Source organism: Ranitomeya imitator, chromosome 2, assembly GCF_032444005.1.
Source record: "Ranitomeya imitator isolate aRanImi1 chromosome 2, aRanImi1.pri, whole genome shotgun sequence".
In the NCBI taxonomy this organism is placed as follows: Eukaryota; Metazoa; Chordata; class Amphibia; order Anura; family Dendrobatidae; genus Ranitomeya; species Ranitomeya imitator.
Genome location: NC_091283.1, coordinates 519,301,330 through 519,328,794, shown reverse-complemented (window position 1 = coordinate 519,328,794; position 27,465 = coordinate 519,301,330).

Here is a 27,465-nt window from a genome sequence, read left to right as displayed (position 1 = left end):
CGAAATCTCTTTTGTCCGTTACTTTGATCTGCTCTTTGTCATCCTATTCTGTCATGGCATTTGTGGATTCAGGCGCTGCCCTGAATTTGATGGACTTGGAGTATGCTAGGCGCTGTGGGTTTTTGTTGGAGCCCTTGCAGTATCCTATTCCATTGAGAGGAATTGATGCTACGCCTTTGGCCAAGAATAAGCCTCAGTACTGGACCCAGCTGACCATGTGCATGGCTCCTGCGCATCAGGAGGATATTCGCTTTTTGGTGTTGCATAATCTGCATGATGTGGTCGTGTTGGGGTTGCCATGGCTACAAGTCCATAACCCAGTATTAGATTGGAAATCAATGTCTGTGTCCAGCTGGGGTTGTCAGGGGGTACATGGTGATGTTCCTTTTCTGTCTATTTCATCATCCACCCCTTCTGAGGTCCCAGAGTTCTTGTCAGATTACCGGGATGTATTTGATGAGCCCAAGTCCAGTGCCCTACCTCCGCATAGGGATTGTGATTGTGCTATCGATTTGATTCCTGGTAGTAAGTTTCCTAAGGGTCAACTGTTTAATTTGTCTGTGCCTGAGCACGCCGCTATGCGGAGTTACGTAAAGGATTCCTTGGAGAAGGGTCATATTCGCCCGTCGTCGTCGCCATTGGGAGCAGGGTTCTTTTTTGTGGCCAAGAAGGATGGTTCGCAGAGACCTTGTATTTATTACCGCCTTCTAAATAAAATCACGGTCAAATTTCAGTACCCCTTGCCGCTGCTGTCTGATTTGTTTGCTCGGATTAAGGGGGCTAGTTGGTTCACCAAGATAGATCTTCGTGGTGCGTATAATCTTGTGCGTATTAAACAGGGCGATGAATGGAAAACAGCATTTAACCCCTTCATGACCCAGCCTATTTTGACCTTAAAGACCTTGCCGTTTTTTGCAATTCTGACCAGTGTCCCTTTATGAGGTAATAACTCAGGAACGCTTCAACGGATCCTAGCGGTTCTGAGATTGTTTTTTCGTGACATATTGGGCTTCATGTTAGTGGTAAATTTAGGTCAATAAATTCTGCGTTTATTTGTGATAAAAACGGAAATTTGGCGAAAATTTTGAAAATTTTGCAATTTTCACATTTTGAATTTTTATCCTGTTAAACCAGAGAGATATGTGACACAAAATAGTTAGTAAATAACATTTCCCACATGTTTACTTTACATCAGCACAATTTTGGAAACAAATTTTTTTTTTGTTAGGAAGTTATAAGGGTTAAAATTTGACCAGCGATTTGTCATTTTTACAACGAAATTTACAAAACCATTTTTTTTAGGGACCACCTCACATTTGAAGTCAGTTTGAGGGGTCTATATGGCTGAAAATACCCAAAAGTGACACCATTCTAAAAACTGCACCCCTCGAGGTACTCAAAACCACATTCAAGAAGTTTATTAACCCTTCAGGTGCTTCACAGCAGCAGAAGCAACATGGAAGGAAAAAATGAACATTTAACTTTTTAGTCACAAAAATTATCTTTTAGCAACAATTTTTTTATTTTCCCAATGGTAAAAGGAGAAACTGAACCACGAACGTTGTTGTCCAATTTGTCCTGAGTACGCTGATACCTCATATGTGGGGGTAAACCACTGTTTGGGCACACGGCAGGGCTTGGAAGGGAAGGAGCGCCATTTGACTTTTTGAATCAAAAATTGGCTCCACTCTTTAGCGGACACCATGTCACGTTTGGATTGCCCCCGTGTGCCTAAAAATTGGAGCTCCCCCACAAGTGACCCCATTTTGGAAACTAGACGCCCCAAGGAACTTATCTAGATGCATAGTGAGCACTTTAAACCCCCAGGTGCTTCACAAATTGATCCGTAAAAATGAAAAAGTACTTTTCTTTCACAAAAAAATTCTTTTAGCCTCAATTTTTTCATTTTCACATGGGCAACAGGATAAAATGGATCCTAAAATGTGTTGGGCAATTTCTCCTGAGTACGCCGATACCTCATATGTGGGGGTAAACCACTGTTTGGGCACATGGTAAGGCTCGGAAGGGAAGGAGCGCCATTTGACTTTTTGAATGAAAAATTATTTCCATCGTTAGCGGACACCATGTCGCGTTTGGAGAGCTCATGTGTGCCTAAACATTGGCGCTCCCCCACAAGTGACCCCATTTTGGAAACTAGACCCCCCAAGGAACTTATTTAGATGCCTAGTGAGCACTTTAAACCCTCAGGTGCTTCACAAATTGATCTGTAAAAATGAAAAAGTACTTTTTTTTCACAAAAAAATTCTTTTCGCCTCAATTTTTTCATTTTCACATGGGCAGTAGGATAAAATGGATCATAAAATTTGTTGTGCAATTTCTCCTGAGTACGCCGATACCTCATATGTGGGGGTAAACCACTGTTTGGGCACACGGCAGGGCTCGGAAGGGAAGGCGCGCCATTTGACTTTTTGAATGGAAAATTAGCTCCAATTGTTAGCGGACACCATGTCGCGTTTGGAGAGCCCCTGTGTGCCTATGCATTGGAGCTCCCCCACAAGTGACCCCATTTTGGAAACTAGACCCCCCAAGGAACTTATCTAGATGCATATTGAGCACTTTAAACCCCCAGGTGCTTCACAGAAGTTTATAACGCAGAGCCATGAAAATAAAAAATAATTTTTCTTTCCTCAAAAATGATTTTTTAGCCTGGAATTTCCTATTTTGCCAAGGATAATAGGAGAAATTGGACCCCAAATATTGTTGTCCAGTTTGTCCTGAGTACGCTGATACCCCATATGTGGGGGTAAACCACTGTTTGGGCGCACGGCAGGGCTCGGAAGGGATGGCACGCCATTTGGCTTTTTAAATGGAAAATTAGCTCCAATCATTAGCGGACACCATGTCACGTTTGGAGAGCCCCTGTGTGCCTAAACATTGGAGATCCCCCAGAAATGACCCCATTTTGGAAACTAGACCCCCAAAGGAACTAATCTAGATGTGTGGTGAGGACTTTGAACCCCCAAGCAGTGGCGTAGGAAGGGGGGTGCGGGGGGGGCGGGCCGCCCCGGGCGGCACACTGCGGGGGGCGGGTCGGCCGGCGCTGCAGAAGGAGGAGAAAAAAAAAAAAACGTGGGCCCTTTAAGTCTTCGGGCGCCCGCCCCCTTCCCCCGGTGCCAGCGCTAATAATACTCACCTCTCCTGGTTCCTGCGGCTGCGCGGTAGCTGCAGCCAGCGTCTTCAGCGCCCTCTGACTCTGCGACGTCTCAGGGCAGAGGGTGCGATTGTATCATCACTGCGCGCTCAGCCTCTCTGTCCTGAGCGTCGCAGAGCCGGAGAGACGCTGACTGCACCGGACCTGCACTGGGAACGGGAGAGGTGAGGATTTTACTTTTTTTTTTTTTTCTTTATGTCTGTCTGGGGGCAATGCTGGAGACCCTGGGGCAGATTTCTGGACACACTGGGCAATGCTGGACACTGGGGCAGATTTCTGGACAGACTGGGGCAGATTTATGGACACACTGGGCAATGCTGGACACTGGGGCAGATTTCTGGACAGACTGGGGCAGATTTATGGACACACTGGGCAATGCTGGACACTGGGGCAGATTTCTGGACAGACTGGGGCAGATTTCTGGACACACTGGGCAATGCTGGACACTGGGGCAGATTTCTGGACAGACTGGGGCAGATTTCTGGACACACTGGGCAATGCTGGACACTGGGGCAGATTTCTGGACAGACTGGGGCAGATTTATGGACACACTGGGCAATGCTGGACACTGGGGCAGATTTCTGGACAGACTGGGGCAGATTTCTGGACACACTGGGCAATGCTGGACACTGGGGCAGATTTCTGGACAGACTGGGGCAGATTTATGGACACACTGGGCAATGCTGGACACTGGGGCAGATTTCTGGACAGACTGGGGCAGATTTCTGGACACACTGGGCAATGCTGGACACTGGGGCAGATTGCTGGACACACTGGCGGCAATGCTGGACACACTGGGACAATGCTGGACACACTGGGGCAGATTGCTGGACACACTGGGGCAGATTGCTGGACACACTGGGGCAGATTGCTGGACACACTGGGGCAGATTGCTGGACAACATGGGGGTAATATGCTGGACACACTGGGGGCAGGACTTGAGGCATGGGCAGAATGTAGATACGGGGCAGGATGGATACGATGGAGACTGATGGGGCAGGATGGGGAGATCATATGGGGTAGAATGGATACTCATGAGGGCAGGATGGGAGAACATATGGCTGGAGCCAGGAATGAGATAAACGGGGCCAGGATGGGGGATATTACCATAGGGGCTAATTAAGGGATATTATTACTGCAGTGATGTATTTATTTTATTTTTTGAGTATACTGTTTTAAATGGGGGGCGGTCCTGTTACTGTGCAGAGTGACACTATATCGCCTTTTTTTCTTCGTGGTGTAATGTAGAAGTTGTTAAAAATTAAGTAATGTGTTCTACAAGCGGAGCTCGAGATAACTGTGTTATTTCCTGCAGAAACGAGTCCTGGCTAGAAGAAATGATGGCGGTCTGTGCTGGATAAAAGATGAAGGACTTCATCTAGAGACGTCACTGGTGAGTCAGTGTTACCTATACACTGACACTATATACTGTATACTATATACAAAGGTCCTGTGTACAATGTCACCAGTGATCACTGTACCTATACATTATATGCAGAGCTCCTGTGTATAATATCACCAGTGATCTCAGTATTACCTCTACACAGACACTGCATACTAAGTACAGATCTCCTGTGTATAATGGCACTTATGGTGATAGTATGGTGCTTTTTTTTTATTACTGATCAGTATTGTAGTATTCAGTCACTATGTGGTGGTAATATGTGGTCTGGAAATGGTGTTGTGGTATTTGTCCCTTGTATGTACTATTTGGTCACCAAGTGGTGGTAATATGTGATCTGGTCATGGTGAGGCGGTATTTGTCCCTTGTATATAGTATTATTTGGTCCCTATGTGGTCTGGTCATGGTGTGGTGGTGTTTCTTCCTGTATGTGATATTATTGGTCTTGGTATAGTGGATTCTGTTGTGTATGGCGGTCATTTGTTCTCTCTGATTTTAATTATTTAAAAGTCACAGGTTTGGCATGTGGGGGTGACACCATTAGGCCCAGTTTAAGTTCTACAAAACAGGAAAACTATTTTTGGTACCTTTGTGTGTATTGAGCAGGGGGGGGGGGGGGAGGGGGGGGGGGGGGGCGCCAAACTCGGGAGCAGCCCCGGGCGGCAAAAGCTCTAGCTACGCCTCTGCCCCCAAGTGCTTCACAGAAGTTTATAACGCAGAGCCATGAAAATAAAAAAAAAAAATTATTTTCTCAAAAATGATCTTTTAGCCTGCAATTTTTTATTTTACAAAGGGTAACAGGAGAAATTTGACCCCAAAAGTTGTTGTCCAGTTTCTCCTGAGTACGCTGATACCCCATATGTGGGGGTAAACCACTGTTTGGGCACATGCCGGGGCTCGGAAGTGAAGTAGTGACTAGAGTTGAGCGACCTTGACCTTTTTAGAGTCGAGCCGGGTTTCGCGAAACCCGACTATCTCAAAAGTCGGGTCGAGTGAAATCGGCCGATTATGACGTAAAGTCGGGATCAACCGAAACACGAAACCCAATGCAAGTCAATGGGGCAGCATAGTCGGCAGTGAGTGGGGGCCAGGAAAACACCTAGAGTGCCCATTTTAATGTCAAAACCATCCATTCTTCTTAATGAAGCTTGTCAAGCGTAATTTACCTTATAATAATTGGAAGGCATTTGAAATTGGGGTTCATTTGGCTAAAGTTGTGGTGGGTAGGGCTGGTTCAAGTAATTAGTGGGCCCAGGAAATCTGGACCACGTCACGGCAGTGGAGCAGGGAGAGGTAAGTATTTCAACTTTGCAAGTGCTGTGAACCTGAGCAAGCAGGGGGGGCCCACTCGTTGGCATTGGCACTGGCACAGGGCCCCTCAAAGTACAGCGGTGTGTTTGCACGGCGGGGGCGCCTCCCACCGGCAGCAACACTTTTGCGTACTATGAGAGGCCCTGTGCCAGTGACGTCGCCAACTAGTATTCCTCCCCCCACCTGATGAAGGAACCTGCACTTTCATCTGCACCTTCCTCTTTGTCCCCGTGTAAGGTGGTATGGTATGCGGGAAGAGCAACCTGACTTTCAGCAGGGTCACAATGTTGTTGTGTAGCGTGCACGGGGAATGTTGCGTTATGGGTCAATGTACCAGCAGACTCATCTATCACTGGCTGGGCAATGGGCAGGATGAGGAGGAAACACAGATATAGGCCCAAAGAATAAAGTTGGCTAAATGCAGTTCAAAATTGGTAACACAGGAATAACCAGGGGGCATTGCAATGGAGGACAACTGGAATGAGAGGCTGACACAGAGAGTAGGCCCAAATCAGTAAGTAGTCGAAATGCAGTTCAAAATTGGCAACCGTAGTAAACAGGCGGCACAGCTTTGTTCAGTGGAGGAGAACAGCAAGGAGTGGCAGACACCGATAGTAGGCCCCAACCCAACTAGTAGGCCAAATGCAGTCTAACATTAACAACTACTTAACGAGCGCCTGAAAACGGAATTTCAGGACAGGAAACCAGGAGAACAGCAAGGAGTGGCAGACACCGATAGTAGGCCCCAAACCAACTAGTACGCCAAATGCAGTTGTTCCGTTTAACCACAATTTAATGAGAGCCTGAAGATAGAAGTTCAGGAAAGGCAACCTGGAGAACACCTTGGAGTGGAACACACCATCTCTCTACACCCCATACCCAATTTGTAGGCCTAATGCAGCGTAGTTTCCAACAACTACTAAACGAGAGCCGGAAGATCGAAGCTCAGGAAAGGCAACCTGGGGAACACCTTGGAGTGGAACACACCATCTCTCTACACCCCATACCCAATTTGTAGGCCTAATGCAGTGTAGTTTCCAAGAACTACTAAACGAGAGCCGGAAGATCGAAGCTCAGGAAAGGCAACCTGGAGAACACCTTGGAGTGGAACACACCATCTCTCTACACCCCATACCCAATTTGTAGGCCTAATGCAGTGTAGTTTCCAAGAACTACTAAACGAGAGCCGGAAGATCGAAGCTCAGGAAAGGCAACCTGGAGAACACCTTGGAGTGGAACACACCAGCTCTCTACACCCCATACCCAATTTGTAGGCCTAATGCAGCGTAGTTTCCAACAACTACTAAACGAGAGCATGATGATCGAAGCATTGGCGAGGAAACCTGGGGAACACCTTGGAGTGGAACACACCATCTCTCTACAGTGGAACACACCATCTCTCTACACCCCATACCCAATTTGTAGGCCTAATGCAGCGTAGTTTCCAACAACTACTAAACGAGAGCATGATGATCGAAGCATTGGCGAGGAAACCTGGGGAACACCTTGGAGTGGAACACACCATCTCTCTACAGTGGAACACACCATCTCTCTACACCCCATACCCAATTTGTAGGCCTAATGCAGCGTAGTTTCCAGCAACTACTAAACGAGAGCATGATGATCGAAGCATTGGCGAGGAAACCTGGGGAACACCTTGGAGTGGAACACACCATCTCTCTACACCCCATACCAAATTTACATAGTAACATAGTAACATAGTTAGTAAGGCCGAAAAAAGACATTTGTCCATCCAGTTCAGCCTATATTCCATTAAAATAAATACCCAGATCTACGTCCTTCTACAGAACCTAATAATTGTATGATACAATATTGTTCTGCTGCAGGAAGACATCCAGGCCTCTCTTGAACCCCTCGACTGAGTTCGCCATCACCACCTCCTCAGGCAAGCAATTCCAGATTCTCACTGCCCTAACAGTAAAGAATCCTCTTCTATGTTGGTGGAAAAACCTTCTCTCCTCCAGACGCAAAGAATGCCCCCTTGTGCCCGTCACCTTCCTTGGTATAAACAGATCCTCAGCGAGATATTTGTATTGTCCCCTTATATACTTATACATGGTTATTAGATCGCCCCTCAGTCGTCTTTTTTCTAGACTAAATAATCCTAATTTCGCTAATCTATCTGGGTATTGTAGTTCTCCCATCCCCTTTATTAATTTTGTTGCCCTCCTTTGTACTCTCTCTAGTTCCATTATATCCTTCCTGAGCACCGGTGCCCAAAACTGGACACAGTACTCCATGTGCGGTCTAACTAGGGATTTGTACAGAGGCAGTATAATGCTCTCATCATGTGTATCCAGACCTCTTTTAATGCACCCCATGATCCTGTTTGCCTTGGCAGCTGCTGCCTGGCACTGGCTGCTCCAGGTAAGTTTATCATTAACTAGGATCCCCAAGTCCTTCTCCCTGTCAGATTTACCCAGTGGTTTCCCGTTCAGTGTGTAATGGTGATATTGATTCCTTCTTCCCATGTGTATAACCTTACATTTATCATTGTTAAACCTCATCTGCCACCTTTCAGCCCAAGTTTCCAACTTATCCAGATCCATCTGTAGCAGAATACTATCTTCTCTTGTATTAACTGCTTTACATAGTTTTGTATCATCTGCAAATATCGATATTTTACTGTGTAAACCTTCTACCAGATCATTAATGAATATGTTGAAGAGAACAGGTCCCAATACTGACCCCTGCGGTACCCCACTGGTCACAGCGACCCAGTTAGAGACTATACCATTTATAACCACCCTCTGCTTTCTATCACTAAGCCAGTTACTAACCCATTTACACACATTTTCCCCCAGACCAAGCATTCTCATTTTGTGTACCAACCTCTTGTGCGGCACGGTATCAAACGCTTTGGAAAAATCGAGATATACCACGTCCAATGACTCACCGTTTGTAGGCCTAATGCAGCGTAGTTTCCAACAACTACTAAACGAGAGCCGGAAGATCGAAGCTCAGGAAAGGCAACCTGGAGAACACCTTGGAGTGGAACACACCATCTCTCTACACCCCATACCCAATTTGTAGGCCTAATGCAGCGTAGTTTCCAACAACTACTAAACGAGAGCCGGAAGATCGAAGCTCAGGAAAGGCAACCTGGGGAACACCTTGGAGTGGAACACACCATCTCTCTACACCCCATACCCAATTTGTAGGCCTAATGCAGTGTAGTTTCCAAGAACTACTAAACGAGAGCCGGAAGATCGAAGCTCAGGAAAGGCAACCTGGAGAACACCTTGGAGTGGAACACACCATCTCTCTACACCCCATACCCAATTTGTAGGCCTAATGCAGCGTAGTTTCCAACAACTACTAAACGAGAGCATGATGATCGAAGCATTGGCGAGGAAACCTGGGGAACACCTTGGAGTGGAACACACCATCTCTCTACACCCCATACCCAATTTGTAGGCCTAATGCAGTGTAGTTTCCAAGAACTACTAAACGAGAGCCGGAAGATCGAAGCTCAGGAAAGGCAACCTGGAGAACACCTTGGAGTGGAACACACCATCTCTCTACACCCCATACCCAATTTGTAGGCCTAATGCAGCGTAGTTTCCAACAACTACTAAACGAGAGCATGATGATCGAAGCATTGGCGAGGAAACCTGGGGAACACCTTGGAGTGGAACACACCATCTCTCTACAGTGGAACACACCATCTCTCTATACCCCATACCCAATTTGTAGGCCTAATGCAGCGTAGTTTCCAACAACTATTAAACGAGAGCCGGAAGATCGAAGCTCAGGAAAGGCAACCTGGAGAACACCTTGGAGTGGAACACACCATCTCTCTACACCCCATACCCAATTTGTAGGCCTAATGCAGTGTAGTTTCCAAGAACTACTAAACGAGAGCCGGAAGATCGAAGCTCAGGAAAGGCAACCTGGAGAACACCTTGGAGTGGAACACACCATCTCTCTACACCCCATACCCAATTTGTAGGCCTAATGCAGCGTAGTTTCCAACAACTACTAAACGAGAGCATGATGATCGAAGCATTGGCGAGGAAACCTGGGGAACACCTTGGAGTGGAACACACCATCTCTCTACACCCCATACCCAATTTGTAGGCCTAATGCAGTGTAGTTTCCAAGAACTACTAAACGAGAGCCGGAAGATCGAAGCTCAGGAAAGGCAACCTGGAGAACACCTTGGAGTGGAACACACCATCTCTCTACACCCCATACCCAATTTGTAGGCCTAATGCAGCGTAGTTTCCAACAACTACTAAACGAGAGCATGATGATCGAAGCATTGGCGAGGAAACCTGGGGAACACCTTGGAGTGGAACACACCATCTCTCTACAGTGGAACACACCATCTCTCTACACCTCATACCCAATTTGTAGGCCTAATGCAGCGTAGTTTCCAACAACTACTAAACGAGAGCCAGAAGATCGAAGCTCAGGAAAGGCAACCTGGGGAACACCTTGGAGTGTAACAAACCCTCTCTCTACACCACGGAAGGGCTGATTCTTAGGAAGGAAGGCTGTCGGAAAGAAGCAGGGCGCGTCCGAGGGTGATTATATTCTTATTAGGTATATACTCACCCTCGGACGCGCCCTGCTTCTTTATTTGTAATGAATGTTTATTTGCAATGTGGTTTTGACTTACTCTATTTTTTTGGTAAATAATGATTTTATTATTTTCATTGTTTTGCATCTTCTTGGCAATAATATAAAGAAGACGCGACAGGACAACACTCGGTGGATGCCATATCTGTGTTTAAAATTGAAAAATCCTTTCAGTTAACTACTTGCAGGAGAAAGTTATTGTAGCTGGTGGCCATTTTTAGTACTGTACCAGATTTTTGTTGTATGTGTTTGTTTTTAATGTTAAAATGTCTGCATTTGATATCTCTCCAGTATTTTCTTTTTTATAAGCAAAATACTTATTTTTATATTTTCTGATGTTGGTTCCAGGGGTACACGGGCAGCAGTGGTGTGGTCAGTGGAGGCCTAGTGGAAGGAGTGACCGCAGACAGGCATCGAAGGCCTAAAATAATAACACATGGCTGTAGGCAATTTTAAATTGGTTCCAGGGGTACACGGGCAGCAGTGGTGTGGTCATTGGAGGCCTAGTGGAAGGAGTGACCGCAGACAGGCATCGAAGGCCTAAAATAATAACACATGGCTGTAGGCAATTTTAAATTGGTTCCAGGGGTACACGGGCAGCAGTGGTGTGGTCAGTGGAGGCCTAGTGGAAGGAGTGACCGCAGACAGGCATCGAAGGCCTAAAATAATAACACATGGCTGTAGGCAATTTTAAATTGGTTCCAGGGGTACACGGGCAGCAGTGGTGTGGTCAGTGGAGGCCTAGTGGAAGGAGTGACCGCAGACAGGCATCGAAGGCCTAAAATAATAACACATGGCTGTAGGCAATTTTAAATTGGTTCCAGGGGTACACGGGCAGCAGTGGTGTGGTCAGTGGAGGCCTAGTGGAAGGAGTGACCGCAGACAGGCATCGAAGGCCTAAAATAATAACACATGGCTGTAGGCAATTTTAAATTGGTTCCAGGGGTACACGGGCAGCAGTGGTGTGGTCAGTGGAGGCCTAGTGGAAGGAGTGACCGCAGACAGGCATCGAAGGCCTAAAATAATAACACATGGCTGTAGGCAATTTTAAATTGGTTCCAGGGGTACACGGGCAGCAGTGGTGTGGTCAGTGGAGGCCTAGTGGAAGGAGTGACCGCAGACAGGCATCAAAGGCCTAAAATAATAACACATGGCTGTAGGCAATTTTAAATTGGTTCCAGGGGTACACGGGCAGCAGTGGTGTGGTCAGTGGAGGCCTAGTGGAAGGAGTGACCGCAGACAGGCATCGAAGGCCTAAAATAATAACACATGGCTGTAGGCAATTTTAAATTGGTTCCAGGGGTACACGGGCAGCAGTGGTGTGGTCAGTGGAGGCCTAGTGGAAGGAGTGACCGCAGACAGGCATCGAAGGCCTAAAATAACAACACATGGCTGTAGGCAATTTTAAATTGGTTCCAGGGGTACATGGGCAGCAGTGGTGTGGTCAGTGGTGGCCTAGTGGAAGGAGTGACCGCAGACAGGCATCGAAGGCCTAAAATAATAACACATGGCTGTAGGCAATTTTAAATTGGTTCCAGGGGTACACGGGCAGCAGTGGTGTGGCAGTGGAGGCCTAGTGGAAGGAGTGACCGCAGACAGGCATCGAAGGCCTAAAATAATAACACATGGCTGTAGGCAATTTTAAATTGGTTCCAGGGGTACACGGGCAGCAGTGGTGTGGTCAGTGGAGGCCTAGTGGAAGGAGTGACCGCAGACAGGCATCGAAGGCCTAAAATAATAACACATGGCTGTAGCCAATTTTAAATTGGTTCCAGGGGTACACGGGCAGCAGTGGTGTGGTCAGTGGAGGCCTAGTGGAAGGAGTGACCGCAGACAGGCATCGAAGGCCTAAAATAATAACACATGGCTGTAGGCAATTTTAAATTGGTTACAGGGGTACACGGGCAGCAGTGGTGTGGTCAGTGGAGGCCTAGTGGAAGGAGTGACCGCAGACAGGCATCGAAGGCCTAAAATAATAACACATGGCTGTAGGCAATTTTAAATTGGTTCCAGGGGTACACGGGCAGCAGTGGTGTGGTCAGTGGAGGCCTAGTGGAAGGAGTGACCGCAGACAGGCATCGAAGGCCTAAAATAATAACACATGGCTGTAGGCAATTTTACATTGGTTCCAGGGGTACACGGGCAGCAGTGGTGTGGTCAGTGGAGGCCTAGTGGAAGGAGTGACCGCACACAGGCATCGAAGGCCTAAAATAATAACACATGGCTGTAGGCAATTTTAAATTGGTTCCAGGGGTACACGGGCAGCAGTGGTGTGGTCAGTGGAGGCCTAGTGGAAGGAGTGACCACAGACAGGCATCGAAGGCCTAACATAACAAAAATGTCAATACAATGGTATTGTCAGTGGCAGGCATTGAAGGATGTCAGCGCATAGACTAAACATTGGTGGAGCTGTGAAATAATTTTGCAAGTGGTAGAGCACTGTTTGAGCTGGGGGGGAAAACTGTCTTGTGGCCGGCGGTACAGGCCCAGGGCCCCTCATATTACAACGGTGTGTCTGACGTTGGGTGCGCACCACCACCGCCAGAGACACTTTATTGTACTATGAGGGACCCAGTGGCAGTGCCGTCGACCAAAAGCGGGCACACCCACCTCTTCAGACAAACTGCACTCTCACGGGTGCTGTCGCCAAGTGTCGATAACATGGCCCCGTGTGGGGAGTTTGGCCATTTAGTGAGGTGTAAACATGTCGTATGCTGGACAATCAGGTGCAGAAAATTACGAGATTGGAAAAGGCATTCAGAATAGTCCACAGGCAAGACCTTTTCATAGGAAAGCTAGGTGTCAGCCGGGCAAGGTGGGGCAAAAGGTTTCGAAATCCAGTTGTGGTTCATTTTAATGAAGGTTAGATCATCTACATTTTGGGTAGCCAGACGAGTCCTTTTTTCTGTTAGTATTGAACCTGCAGCACTGAATACTCTTTCTGATAGGACACTAGCTGCCGGGCAAGCAAGCTCCTGCAATGCATATTCTGCCAATTCTGGCCAGGTGTCTAATTTTGATGCCCAGTAATCAAATGGGAATGACGGTTGAGGGAGAACATCGATAAGGGATGAAAAATAGTTTGTAACCATACTGGACAAATGTTGTCTCCTGTCACTTTGAATTGATGCTGCAGTACCTGTCCTGTCTGCGGTCATAGCAAAATCACTCCACAACCTGGTCAGAAAACCCCTCTGGCCAACGCCACTTCTGATTTCTGCCCCTCTAACTCCTCTGGTCTGCTGGCCCCTGCAGCTCGTGTGAGAACGATCACGGGCGCTGTGTGCAGGGAATGCCAGAAGCAAACGGTCAACAAGAGTTGATTGTTTGGTTGCTAATATTAGTTCCAAGTTCTCATGTGGCATTATATTTTGCAATTTGCCTTTATAGCGAGGATCAAGGAGGCAGGCCAACCAGTAATCGTCATCATTCATCATTTTAGTTATGCGTGTGTCCCTTTTGAGGATACGTAAGGCATAATCCGCCATGTGGGCCAAAGTTCCAGTTCTCAAATCTGCGGTTGTGCTTGGTTGAGGGGCAGTTTCAGGCAAATCCACGTCACTTGTGTCCCTCCAAAAACCAGAACCCGGCCTTGCCGCGCCACCAATTTCCAGTGGCCCCGGAAAAGCTTCCTCATTAAAAATATAATCATCCCCATCATCCTCCTCGTCCTCCTCCTCCTCTTCGCCCGCTAACTCGTCCTGTACACTGCCCTGGCCAGACAATGGCTGACTGTCATCAAGGCTTTCCTCTTCCTCAGCTGCAGACGCCTGATCCTTTATGTGCGTCAAACTTTGCATCAGCAGACGCATTAGGGGGATGCTCATGCTTATTATGGCGTTGTCTGCACTAACCAGCCGTGTGCATTCCTCAAAACACTGAAGGACTTGACACATGTCTTGAATCTTCGACCACTGCACACCTGACAACTCCATGTCTGCCATCCTACTGCCTGCCCGTGTATGTGTATCCTCCCACAAAAACATAACAGCCCGCCTCTGTTCGCACAGTCTCTGAAGCATGTGCAGTGTTGAGTTCCACCTTGTTGCAACGTCTATGATTAGGCGATGCTGGGGAAGGTTCAAAGAACGCTGATAGGTCTGCATACGGCTGGAGTGTACGGGCGAACGGCGGATATGTGAGCAAAGTCCACGCACTTTGAGGAGCAGGTCGGATAACCCCGGATAACTTTTCAGGAAGCACTGCACCACCAGGTTTAAGGTGTGAGCCAGGCAAGGAATGTGTTTCAGTTGGGAAAGGGAGATGGCAGCCATGAAATTCCTTCCGTTATCACTCACTACCTTGCCTGCCTCAAGATCTACAGTGCCCAGCCACGACTGCGTTTCTTTCTGCAAGAACTCGGACAGAACTTCCGCGGTGTGTCTGTTGTCGCCCAAACACTTCATAGCCAATACAGCCTGCTGACGTTTGCCAGTAGCTGCCCCATAATGGGAGACCTGGTGTGCAACAGTGGCAGCTGCGGATGGAGTGGTTGTGCGACTGCGGTCTGTGGACGAGCTCTCGCTTCTGCAGGAGGACGAAGAGGAGGAGGAGGGGGTGCGAACGGCTACAGCCAATTGTTTCCTAGACCGTGGGCTAGGCAGAACTGTCCCAAACTTGCTGTCCCCTGTGGACCCTGCATCCACCACATTTACCCAGTGTGCCGTGATGGACACGTAACGTCCCTGGCCATGCCTACTGGTCCATGCATCTGTTGTCAGGTGCACCTTTGTGCTCACAGATTGCCTGAGTGCATGGACGATGCGCTCTTTAACATGCTGGTGGAGGGCTGGGATGGCTTTTCTGGAAAAAAAGTGTCGACTCGGCAGCTCGTAGCGTGGTACAGCGTAGTCCATCAGGGCTTTGAAAGCTTCGCTTTCAACTAACCGGTAGGGCATCATCTCTAACGAGATTAGTCTAGCTATGTGTGCGTTCAAACCCTGTGTACGCGGATGCGAGGCTAAGTACTTCCTTTTTCTAACCATAGTCTCATGTAGGGTGAGCTGGACTGGAGAGCTGGAGATCGTGGAAGTAGCGGGGGTGCCGGTGGACATGGCAGACTGAGAGACGGTGGGAGATGGTATTGTTGCCGCCGGTGCCCTAGATGCAGTGTTTCCTACTACGAAACTGGTGATTCCCTGACCCTGACTGCTTTGGCCTGGCAAAGAAACCTGCACAGATACTGCAGGTGGTGCGGAAAATGGTGGCCCTACACTGCCGGAAGGGATGTTGCGTTGCTGACTAGCTTCATTGGCCGAGGGTGCTACAACCTTAAGGGACATTTGGTAGTTAGTCCAGGCTTGCAAATGCATGGTGGTTAAATGTCTATGCATGCAACTTGTATTGAGACTTTTCAGATTCTGTCCTCTGCTTAAGGTAGTTGAACATTTTTGACAGATGACTTTGCGCTGATCAATTTTGATGTTGTTTAAAAAAATGCCAGACTGCACTCTTTCTAGCATCGGATACCTTTTCAGGCATTGCAGACTGAGCTTTAACCGGATGGCCACGCTGTCCTCCAACAGGTTTTGGGCAAGATACGGGCCCGGCAGATGGAACCTGTTGCGATGTTGATGCCTGCTGCGGCCCCTCCTCCTCCGCTTCAGAACTGCTGCCGCCTGCACCCTGTTCCCCCAATGGCTGCCAATCGGGGTCAAGAACTGGGTCATCTATTACCTCTTCTTGTAGCTCGTGTGCAACTTCGTCTGTGTCACCGTGTCGGTCGGTGGTATAGCGTTCGTGATGGGGCAGCATAGTCTCATCAGGGTCTGATTCTTGATCATTACCCTGCGAGGGCAATGTTGTGGTCTGAGTCAAAGGACCAGCATAGTAGTCTGGCTGTGGCTGTGCATCAGTGCACTCCATGTCAGATTCAACTTGTAATGGGCATGGACTGTTAACTGCTTCACTTTCTAAGCCAGGGACGGTATGTGTAAAGAGCTCCATGGAGTAACCCGTTGTGTCGCCTGCTGCATTCTTCTCTGTTGTTGTTTTTGCTGAAGAGGACAAGGAAGCGACTTGTCCCTGACCGTGAACATCCACTAACGACGCGCTGCTTTGACATTTACCAGTTTCACGAGAGGAGGCAAAAGAGCTAGAGGCTGAGTCAGCAAGATAAGCCAAAACTTGCTCTTGCTGCTCCGGCTTTAAAAGCGGTTTTCCTACTCCCAGAAAAGGGAGCGTTCGAGGCCTTGTGTAGCCAGACGACGAACCTGGCTCCACAGCTCCAGACTTAGGTGCAATATTTTTTTTCCCACGACCAGCTGATGCTCCACCACTACCACTACCCTCATTACCAGCTGACAATGAACGCCCCCGGCCACGACCTCTTCCACCATACTTCCTCATTGTTTTAAAAACGTAAACAAACTAACGGTATTTGTTGCTGTCACACAAATTACACGGTGAGCTATAACTTCAGTATGATTTAGCTACCCCTTTACAGGTGAGTGAGACCACAACGAAAATCAGGCACAATGTTACACATTCTGTTGTTGGTGGCAACAAATGAGAGAGATGCCACACACGCAGGACTGTCACTGAAGCACAAATGTAAATATTAATCTCCCACTGATTTGATTTTTTTTTTTTTCCAGGGAGACTTTAGGAAAAAAAAATAATAGAATAAAATGATTTTTTCAGGAAGAATTTAGAAACCAAATAAAATAAAATGATTTTTTCAGGGAGAATTTAGAAAACAAATAAAACAAAAAAAGGCTTTCTATGGCCCACTGAGTGAGAGATGACGCACACAGGAGTCAGGAGTGGCACACAAGCCCAGAGGCCAATATTAATCTCCCACTGATTGATGTAGTGATTTTTTCAGGTAGATTTTGGAACCCAAATCAAGCTAAAAAAATAATAGGCTTTCTATGGCCCACAATTGGAGAGAGAGAGAGATGGCACACCCAGGAGTCAAGACTGGCACACAAGCAGAAAGGGCAATATTAATCTCCCACTGATTGATGTAGTGATTTTTTCAGGTAGATTTTGGAACCCAAATCAAGCTAAAAAAATAATAGGCTTTCTATGGCCCACAATTGGAGAGAGAGAGAGAGAGATGGCACACCCAGGAGTCAAGACTGGCACACAAGCAGAAAGGGCAATATTAAAATCCCACTGATTTGTTTTTTTTTGTTTTTTTTCAGGGAGACTTTAGGAAAAAAAAAATAGAATAAAATGATTTTTTCAGGAAGAATTTAGAAACCAAATAAAATAAAATGATTTTTTCAGGGAGAATTTAGAAAACAAGTAAAACAAAAAAAGGCTTTCTATGGCCCACTGAGTGAGAGATGACGCACACAGGAGTCAGGAGTGGCACACAAGCCCAGAGGCCAATATTTATCTCCCACTGATTGATGTAGTGATTTTTTCAGGTAGATTTTGGAACCCAAATCAAGCTAAAAAAATAATAGGCTTTCTATGGCCCACAATTGGAGAGAGAGAGAGAGAGAGAGAGATGGCACACCCAGGAGTCAAGACTGGCACACAAGCAGAAAGGGCAATATTAAAATCCCACTGATTTGTTTTTTTTTTGTTTTTTTTCAGGGAGACTTTAGGAAAAAAAAAATAGAATAAAATGATTTTTTCAGGAAGAATTTAGAAACCAAATAAAATAAAATGATTTTTTCAGGGAGAATTTAGAAAACAAGTAAAACAAAAAAAGGCTTTCTATGGCCCACTGAGTGAGAGATGACGCACACAGGAGTCAGGAGTGGCACACAAGCCCAGAGGCCAATATTTATCTCCCACTGATTGATGTAGTGATTTTTTCAGGTAGATTTTGGAACCCAAATCAAGCTAAAAAAATAATAGGCTTTCTATGGCCCACAATTGGAGAGAGAGAGAGAGATGGCACACCCAGGAGTCAAGACTGGCACACAAGCAGAAAGGGCAATATTAATCTCCCACTGATTGATGTAGTGATTTTTTCAGGTAGATTTTGGAACCCAAATCAAGCTAAAAAAATAATAGGCTTTCTATGGCCCACAATTGGAGAGAGAGAGATGGCACACCCAGGAGTCAAGACTGGCACACAAGCAGAAAGGGCAATATTAATCTCCCACTGATTTTTTTTTTTTTTTTTTTTTTTTTTCAGGGAGACTTTAGGAAAAAAAAATAATAGAATAAAATGATTTTTTCAGGAAGAATTTAGAAACCAAATAAAATAAAATGATTTTTTCAGGGAGAATTTAGAAAACAAATAAAACAAAAAAAGGCTTTCTATGGCCCACTGAGTGAGAGATGACGCACACAGGAGTCAGGAGTGGCACACAAGCCCAGAGGCCAATATGTATCTCCCACTGATTGATGTAGTGATTTTTTCAGGTAGATTTTGGAACCCAAATCAAGCTAAAAAAAAATAGGCTTTCTATGGCCCACAATTGGAGAGAGAGAGAGATGGCACACCCAGGAGTCAAGACTGGCACACAAGCAGAAAGGGCAATATTAATCTCCCACTGATTGATGTAGTGATTTTTTCAGGTAGATTTTGGAACCCAAATCAAGCTAAAAAAATAATAGGCTTTCTATGGCCCACAATTGGAGAGAGAGAGAGAGAGATGGCACACCCAGGAGTCAAGACTGGCACACAAGCAGAAAGGGCAATATTAAAATCCCACTGATTTGTTTTTTTTTGTTTTTTTTCAGGGAGACTTTAGGAAAAAAAAAATAGAATAAAATGATTTTTTCAGGAAGAATTTAGAAACCAAATAAAATAAAATGATTTTTTCAGGGAGAATTTAGAAAACAAGTAAAACAAAAAAAGGCTTTCTATGGCCCACTGAGTGAAAGATGACGCACACAGGAGTCAGGAGTGGCACACAAGCCCAGAGGCCAATATTTATCTCCCACTGATTGATGTAGTGATTTTTTCAGGTAGATTTTGGAACCCAAATCAAGCTAAAAAAATAATAGGCTTTCTATGGCCCACAATTGGAGAGAGAGAGAGAGATGGCACACCCAGGAGTCAAGACTGGCACACAAGCAGAAAGGGCAATATTAAAATCCCACTGATTTGTTTTTTTTTTGTTTTTTTTCAGGGAGACTTTAGGAAAAAAAAAATAGAATAAAATGATTTTTTCAGGAAGAATTTAGAAACCAAATAAAATAAAATGATTTTTTCAGGGAGAATTTAGAAAACAAGTAAAACAAAAAAAGGCTTTCTATGGCCCACTGAGTGAGAGATGACGCACACAGGAGTCAGGAGTGGCACACAAGCCCAGAGGCCAATATTTATCTCCCACTGATTGATGTAGTGATTTTTTCAGGTAGATTTTGGAACCCAAATCAAGCTAAAAAAATAATAGGCTTTCTATGGCCCACAATTGGAGAGAGAGAGAGAGATGGCACACCCAGGAGTCAAGACTGGCACACAAGCAGAAAGGGCAATATTAATCTCCCACTGATTGATGTAGTGATTTTTTCAGGTAGATTTTGGAACCCAAATCAAGCTAAAAAAATAATAGGCTTTCTATGGCCCACAATTGGAGAGAGAGAGATGGCACACCCAGGAGTCAAGACTGGCACACAAGCAGAAAGGGCAATATTAATCTCCCACTGATTTTTTTTTTTTTTTTTTTTTTTCAGGGAGACTTTAGGAAAAAAAAAATAGAATAAAATGATTTTTTCAGGAAGAATTTAGAAACCAAATAAAATAAAATGATTTTTTCAGGGAGAATTTAGAAAACAAATAAAACAAAAAAAGGCTTTCTATGGCCCACTGAGTGAGAGATGACGCACACAGGAGTCAGGAGTGGCACACAAGCCCAGAGGCCAATATTTATCTCCCACTGATTGATGTAGTGATTTTTTCAGGTAGATTTTGGAACCCAAATCAAGCTAAAAAAATAATAGGCTTTCTATGGCCCACAATTGGAGAGAGAGAGAGAGATGGCACACCCAGGAGTCAAGACTGGCACACAAGCAGAAAGGGCAATATTAATCTCCCACTGATTGATGTAGTGATTTTTCAGGTAGATTTTGGAACCCAAATCAAGCTAAAAAAATAATAGGCTTTCTATGGCCCACAATTGGAGAGAGAGAGAGAGAGATGGCACACCCAGGAGTCAAGACTGGCACACAAGCAGAAAGGGCAATATTAATCTCCCACTGATTGATGTAGTGATTTTTTCAGGTAGATTTTGGAACCCAAATCAAGCTAAAAAAATAATAGGCTTTCTATGGCCCACAATTGGAGAGAGAGAGAGAGATGGCACACCCAGGAGTCAAGACTGGCACACAAGCAGAAAGGGCAATATTAATCTCCCACTGATTGATGTAGTGATTTTTTCAGGTAGATTTTGGAACCCAAATCAAGCTAAAAAAATAATAGGCTTTCTATGGCCCACAATTGGAGAGAGAGAGAGAGATGGCACACCCAGGAGTCAAGACTGGCACACAAGCAGAAAGGGCAATATTAATCTCCCACTGATTGATGTAGTGATTTTTCAGGTAGATTTTGGAACCCAAATCAAGCTAAAAAAATAATAGGCTTTCTATGGCCCACAATTGGAGAGAGAGAGAGAGAGATGGCACACCCAGGAGTCAAGACTGGCACACAAGCAGAAAGGGCAATATTAATCTCCCACTGATTGATGTAGTGATTTTTTCAGGTAGATTTTGGAACCCAAATCAAGCTAAAAAAATAATAGGCTTTCTATGGCCCACAATTGGAGAGAGAGAGAGAGATGGCACACCCAGGAGTCAAGACTGGCACACAAGCAGAAAGGGCAATATTAATCTCCCACTGATTGATTTATTGATTTTTTCAGGTAGAATTTAGAACCCAAATAAAGCAAAAAAAAAAAAAAATGGGCTTTCTATGGCCCACTGAGTGAGTGATGATGCACACAGGAGTCAGGAGTGGCACACAAGCCCTGAGGCCAATATTTTTCTCCCACTGATTGATGTTGTGATTTTTTCAGGTAGATTTTAGAACCAAAATCAAGCAAAAAAAAAAATAGGCTTTCTATGGCCCACTGACTGAGAGATGGCACACACAGGAGTCAAGAGTGGCACACAAGCCCTGAGGCCAATATTTTTCTCCCACTGATTGATGTAGTGATTTTTTCAGGTAGATTTTATAACCCAAATCAAGCAAAAAAATAAATAGGCTTTCTATGGCCCACTGAGTGAGAGATGACACAGACAGGGATGGCACTCTAGCAGAAATGTCAATCTTAATCTCCCACAAAAAAAAAAAAAAACAGGGAGTGTCCTTCAATTACTATCTCCCTGCAGTAATCTCAGCCAGGTATGGCAGGCAGCAATAAGGAGTGGACTGATGCACAAATTAAATAAAAAGTGTGTACAAACAAAAAAGATAGCTGTGCAGAAAGGAAGGAACAAGAGGATTTGTGCTTTGAAAAAAGCAGTTGGTTTGCACAGCGGCGTACACACAGCAATGCAGCTATCAGGGAGCCTTCTAGGGCAGCCCAATGAGCTACAGCGCTGAGGGGAAAAAAAAAAAAAATGTAGCTTCCACTGTCCCTGCACACCGAAGGTGGTGTTGGGCAGTGGAAATCGCTACAGCACAAGCGGTTTGGTGGTTAATGGACCCTGCCTAACGCTATCCCTGCTTCTGACGAAGCGGCAGCAACCTCTCCCTAAGCTCAGATCAGCAGCAGTAACATGGCGGTCGGCGGGAACGCCCCTTTATAGCCCCTGTGACGCCGCAGACAGCAAGCCAATCACTGCAATGCCCTTCTCTAAGATTGTGGGGACCAGGACCTACGTCATCACGCTGCCCACACTCTGCGTTTACCTTCATTGGCTGAGAAATGGCGCTTTTCGCGTCATTGAAACGCGACTTTGGTGCGAAAGTCGCGTACCGCATGGCCGACCCCGCACAGGGGTCGGATCGGGTTTCATGAAACCTGACTTTGCCAAAAGTCGGCGACTTTTGAAAATGAACGACCCATTTCGCTCAACCCTACTAGTGACATTTTGAAATGCAGACTTTGATGGAATGCTCTGTGGGCGTCACGTTGCGTTTGCAGAGCCCCTGATGTGGCTTAACAGTAGAAACCCCCCACAAGTGACCCCATTTTGGAAACTAGAACTTATCTAGATGTGTGGTGAGCACTTTGAACCCCCAAGTGCTTCATAGAAGTTTATAATGCAGAGCCGTGAAAATAATAAATACGTTTTCTTTCCTCAAAAATAATTATTTAGCCCAGAATTTTTTATTTTCCCAAGGGTAACAGGAGAAATTGGATCCCAAAAGTTGTTGTCCAGTTTCTCCTGAGTACGCTGATACCCCATATGTGGGGGTAAACCACTGTTTGGGCACATGCCGAGGCTCGGAAGTGAAGTAGTGACGTTTTGAAATGCAGACTTTGATGGAATGCTCTGTGGGCGTCACGTTGCGTTTGCAGAGCCCCTGATGTGGCTTAACAGTAGAAACCCCCCACAAGTGACCCCATTTTGGAAACTAGACCCCGAAAGGAACTTATCTAGATGTGTGGTGAGCACTTTGAACCCCCAAGTGCTTCATAGAAGTTTATAATGCAGAGCCGTGAAAATAATAAATACGTTTTCTTTCCTCAAAAATAATTATTTAGCCCAGAATTTTTTATTTTCCCAAGGGTTACAGGAGAAATTGGACCCCAAAAGTTGTTGTCCAGTTTCTCCTGAGTACGCTGATACCCCATATGTGGGGGTAAACCACTGTTTGGGCACACGTCGGGGCTCAGAAGGGAAGTAGTGACTTTTGAAATGCAGACTTTGATGGAATGGTCTGCGGGCGTCACATTGCGTTTGCAGAGCCCCTGGTGTGCCTAAACAGTAGAAACCCCCTGCAAGTGACCCCATTTTAGAAACTAGACCCCCCAAGGAACTTATCTAGATATGTGGTGAGCACTTTGAACCCCCAAGTGCTTCACAGACGTTTACAACGCAGAGCCGTGAAAATAAAAAATCATTTTTCTTTCCTCAAAAATGATGTTTTAGCAAGCATTTCTTTATTTTCACAAGGGTATCAGGAGAAATTGGACCCCAGTAATTGTTGCGTAGTTTGTCCTGAGTATGCTGGTACCCCATATGTGGGGGTAAACCACTGTTTGGGCACACGTCGGGGCTCGGAAGTGAGGGAGCACCATTTGACTTTTTGAATACAAGATTGGCTGGAATCAATGGTGGCGCCATGTTGCGTTTGGAGACCCCCTGATGTGCCTAAACAGTGGAAACCCCTCAATTCTAACTCCAACACACCCCTAACCCTTATCCCAACTGTAGCCGTAACCCTAATCACAACCCTAACCCCAACACACCCGTAACCCCAACACACCCCTAACCCCAACACACCCCTAACCCTAACCACAACCCTAATTCCAACCCAACCCTAGCCCTAAGGCTATGTGCCAACGTTGCGGATTCGTATAAGATTTTTCAGCACCATTTTTGAAAAATCCGCGGGTAAAAGGCACTGCGTTTTACCTGCGGATTTACCGCGGATTTCCAGTGTTTTTTGTCTGGATTTCACCTGCGGATTCCTATTGAGGAACAGGTGTAAAACGCTGCGGAATCCGCACAAAGAATTGACATTCTGCGGAAAATACAACGCAGCGTTCCCGCGCGGTATTTTCCGCACCATGGGCACAGCGGATTTGGCTTTCCATATGTTTACATGGTACTGTAAACCTGATGGAACTCTGCTGCAGATCCGCAGCGGCCAATCCGCACCGTGTGCACATAGCCTAATTCTATAGGTATGTGCACATGCTGCGGAAAACGCTGCGGATCCGCAGCAGTTTCCCCATGAGTTTACAGTTCAATGCAAACCTATGGAAAACAAAAATCGCTGTACACATGCTGCGGAAAAACTGCACGGAAACGCAGCGGTTTACATTCCGCAGCATGTCACTTCTTTCTGCGGATTCCGCAGCGGTTTTACAACTGCTCAAATAGAAAATCGCTGTTGTAAAACCGCATTGAAATGCGCAGAAAAAACATGGTAAATCCGCCATAAATCTGCAGCGGTTTAGCACTGCGGATTTATCAAATCCGCAGCGGAAAAATCCGCAGAGGACCAGAATACGTGTGCACATACCGAAACCCTAACCCTAACCCTACCCCTAACCCTAACCCTACCCCTAACCCTAACCCTACCCCTAACCCTAACCCTAGCCCTAACCCTACCCCTAACCCTAACCCTACCCCTAACCCTAACCCTAGTTCTTACCCCAACTTTAGTGGAAAAAAAAAAAATATTTTTTTTATTGTCCCTACCTATGGGGGTGACAAAGGGGGGGGGGTCATTTACTTTTTTTTTTATTTTGATCACTGAGATAGGTTATATCTCAGTGATCAAAATTCACTCTGGAACGAATCTGCCGGGCGGCAGATTCGGCGGGCGCACTGCACATGCGCCCGCCATTTTGGAAGATGGCGGCGCCCAGGAAAGAAGACGGACGGTCCCCGGGAGGCCAGGTAAGTATAAGGGGGGGAGATCAGGGCACGGGGGGGGGGGGCGTCGGAGCACGGGGGGTGGATCGTAACATGGGGGTGGATTGGAGCACGGAGTGGGGGATCGCTGTGCGGGCGGGTGGATCGGAGCACGGGGGGGGAATCGCTGTGCGGGGGGGATCGCTGTGCGGGGGAGGGGATCGGAGTGCGGGGGGGTTTGATTGGAGCACGGGGGGAGCGGGCAGGAGGATGGGGGAGCGGAGCACAGGACCGAGGGGAGCGGACCACAGGCCGGGGGGCTGTGGGGGCGATCGGAGGAGTGGGGTGGGTGCACATTAGTGTGTCCAGCCATGGCCGATGATATTGCAGCATCGGCCATGGCTGGATTGTAATATTTCACCATTTTTTTAGGTGAAATATTACAAATCGCTCTGATTGGCAGTTTCACTTTCAACAGCCAATCAGAGCGATCGTAGCCACGAGGGGGTGAAGCCACCCCCCCTGGGCTAAACTACCACTCCCCCTGTCCCTGCAGATCGGGTGAAATGGGAGTTAACCCTTTCACCCGATCTGCAGGGACGCGATCTTTCCATGACGCATATGCTGCGTCATGGGTCGGAATGGCACCGACTTTCATGACGCAGCGTATGCGTCAAAGGTCGGGAAGGGGTTAATACGCCCGAGGGCCATTTTGAGTACCTGGTTATGCCATTCGGGCTTTCTAATGCTCCATCAGTGTTTCAGTCCTTTATGCATGGCATCTTCCGAGAGTACCTGGATAAATTCCTGATTGTATACTTGGATGATATTTTGGTCTTCTCGGATGATTGTGAAGCAGGTCAGAATGGTGTTCCAGGTTCTGCGTGCGAATTCTTTGTTTGTGAAGGGGTCAAAGTGTCTCTTTGGTGTTCAGAAGGTTTCATTTTTGGGGTTCATTTTTTCCCCTTCTACTATCGAGATGGACCCTGTTAAAGTTCAGGCCATTTATGATTGGACTCAGCCGACATCTCTGAAGAGTCTGCAAAAGTTCCTGGGCTTTGCTAATTTTTATCGTCGCTTCATCAATAATTATTCTAGTATTGCTAAACCGTTGACTGAGTTAACCAAGAAGGGTGCTGATGTGGTCAATTGGTCTTCTGCTGCTGTGGAAGCTTTTCAAGAGTTGAAGCGTCATTTTTCTTCTGCCCCTGTGTTGTGCCAACCAGATGTTTCGCTCCCGTTCCAGGTCGAGGTTGATGCTTCTGAGATTGGAGCAGGGGCTGTTTTGTCGCAAAGAAGTTCTGATGGCTCGGTAATGAAACCATGCGCCTTCTTTTCCAGGAAGTTTTCGCCTGCTGAGCGTAATTATGATGTTGGCAATCGAGAGTTGATGGCCATGAAGTGGGCATTCGAGGAGTGGCGTCATTGGCTTGAAGGAGCTAAGCATCGCGTGGTGGTCTTGACTGATCACAAGAACTTGACTTATCTCGAGTCTGCCAAACGGTTGAATCCTAGACAGGCTCGTTGGTCGCTGTTTTTCTCCCATTTTGACTTTGTGGTTTCGTACCTTCCGGGCTCTAAAAATGTGAAGGCGGATGCCCTGTCTAGGAGTTTTGTGGCCGACTCTCTGGGTTTGTCTGAGCCGGCAGGTACTCTCAAAGAGGGGGTAATTTTGTCTGCCATCTCCCCTGATTTGCGGCGGGTGCTGCAAAAATTTCAGGCTAATAGACCTGACCGTTGCCCAACGGAGAAACTGTTTGTCCCTGATAAAGTAGTAGACGAGTAGAGTTATCTCCGAGGTTCATTGTTCGGTGTTGGCTGGTCATCCTGGAATCTTTTGTACCAGAGATTTGGTGGCTAGATCCTTTTGGTGGCCGTCTCTGTCGCGGGATGTGCGTTCGTTTGTGCAGTCCTGTGGGATTTGTGCTCAGGCTAAGCCCTGCTGTTCTCGTGCCAGTGGGTTGCTTTTGCCCTTGCCAGTCCCGAAGAGGCCCTGGACACATATCTCTATGGATTTTATTTCGGATCTCCCCGTCTCTGAAAAAATGTCGGTCATTTGGGTTGTTTGTGATCGCTTCTCTAAGATGGTCCATTTGGTACCCTTGTCTAAATTGCCTTCCTCCTCTGATTTGGTGCCATTGTTCTTCCAGCATGTGGTTCGTTTACATGGCATTCGAGAGAACATCGTTTCTGACAGAGGTTCCCAGTTTGTTTCGAGGTTTTGGCGAGCCTTTTGTGCTAGGATGGGCATTGATTTGTCTTTTTCCTCGGCTTTCCATCCTCAGACAAATGGCCAGACTGAACGAACCAATCAGACCTTGGAAACATATCTAAGATGCTTTGTTTCTGCCGATCAGGATGATTGGGTGTCCTTTTTGCCTTTGGCTGAGTTCGCCCTTAATAATCGGGCCAGCTCGGCTACTTTGGTTTCGCCGTTTTTCTGCAATTCTGGTTTCCATCCTCGTTTCTCTTCAGGGCAGGTTGAGTCTTCTGACTGTCCTGGTGTGGATACTGTGGTGGATAGGTTGCAGCAGATTTGGACTCATGTGGTGGACAATTTGACATTGTCTCAGGAGAAGGCTCAACGTTT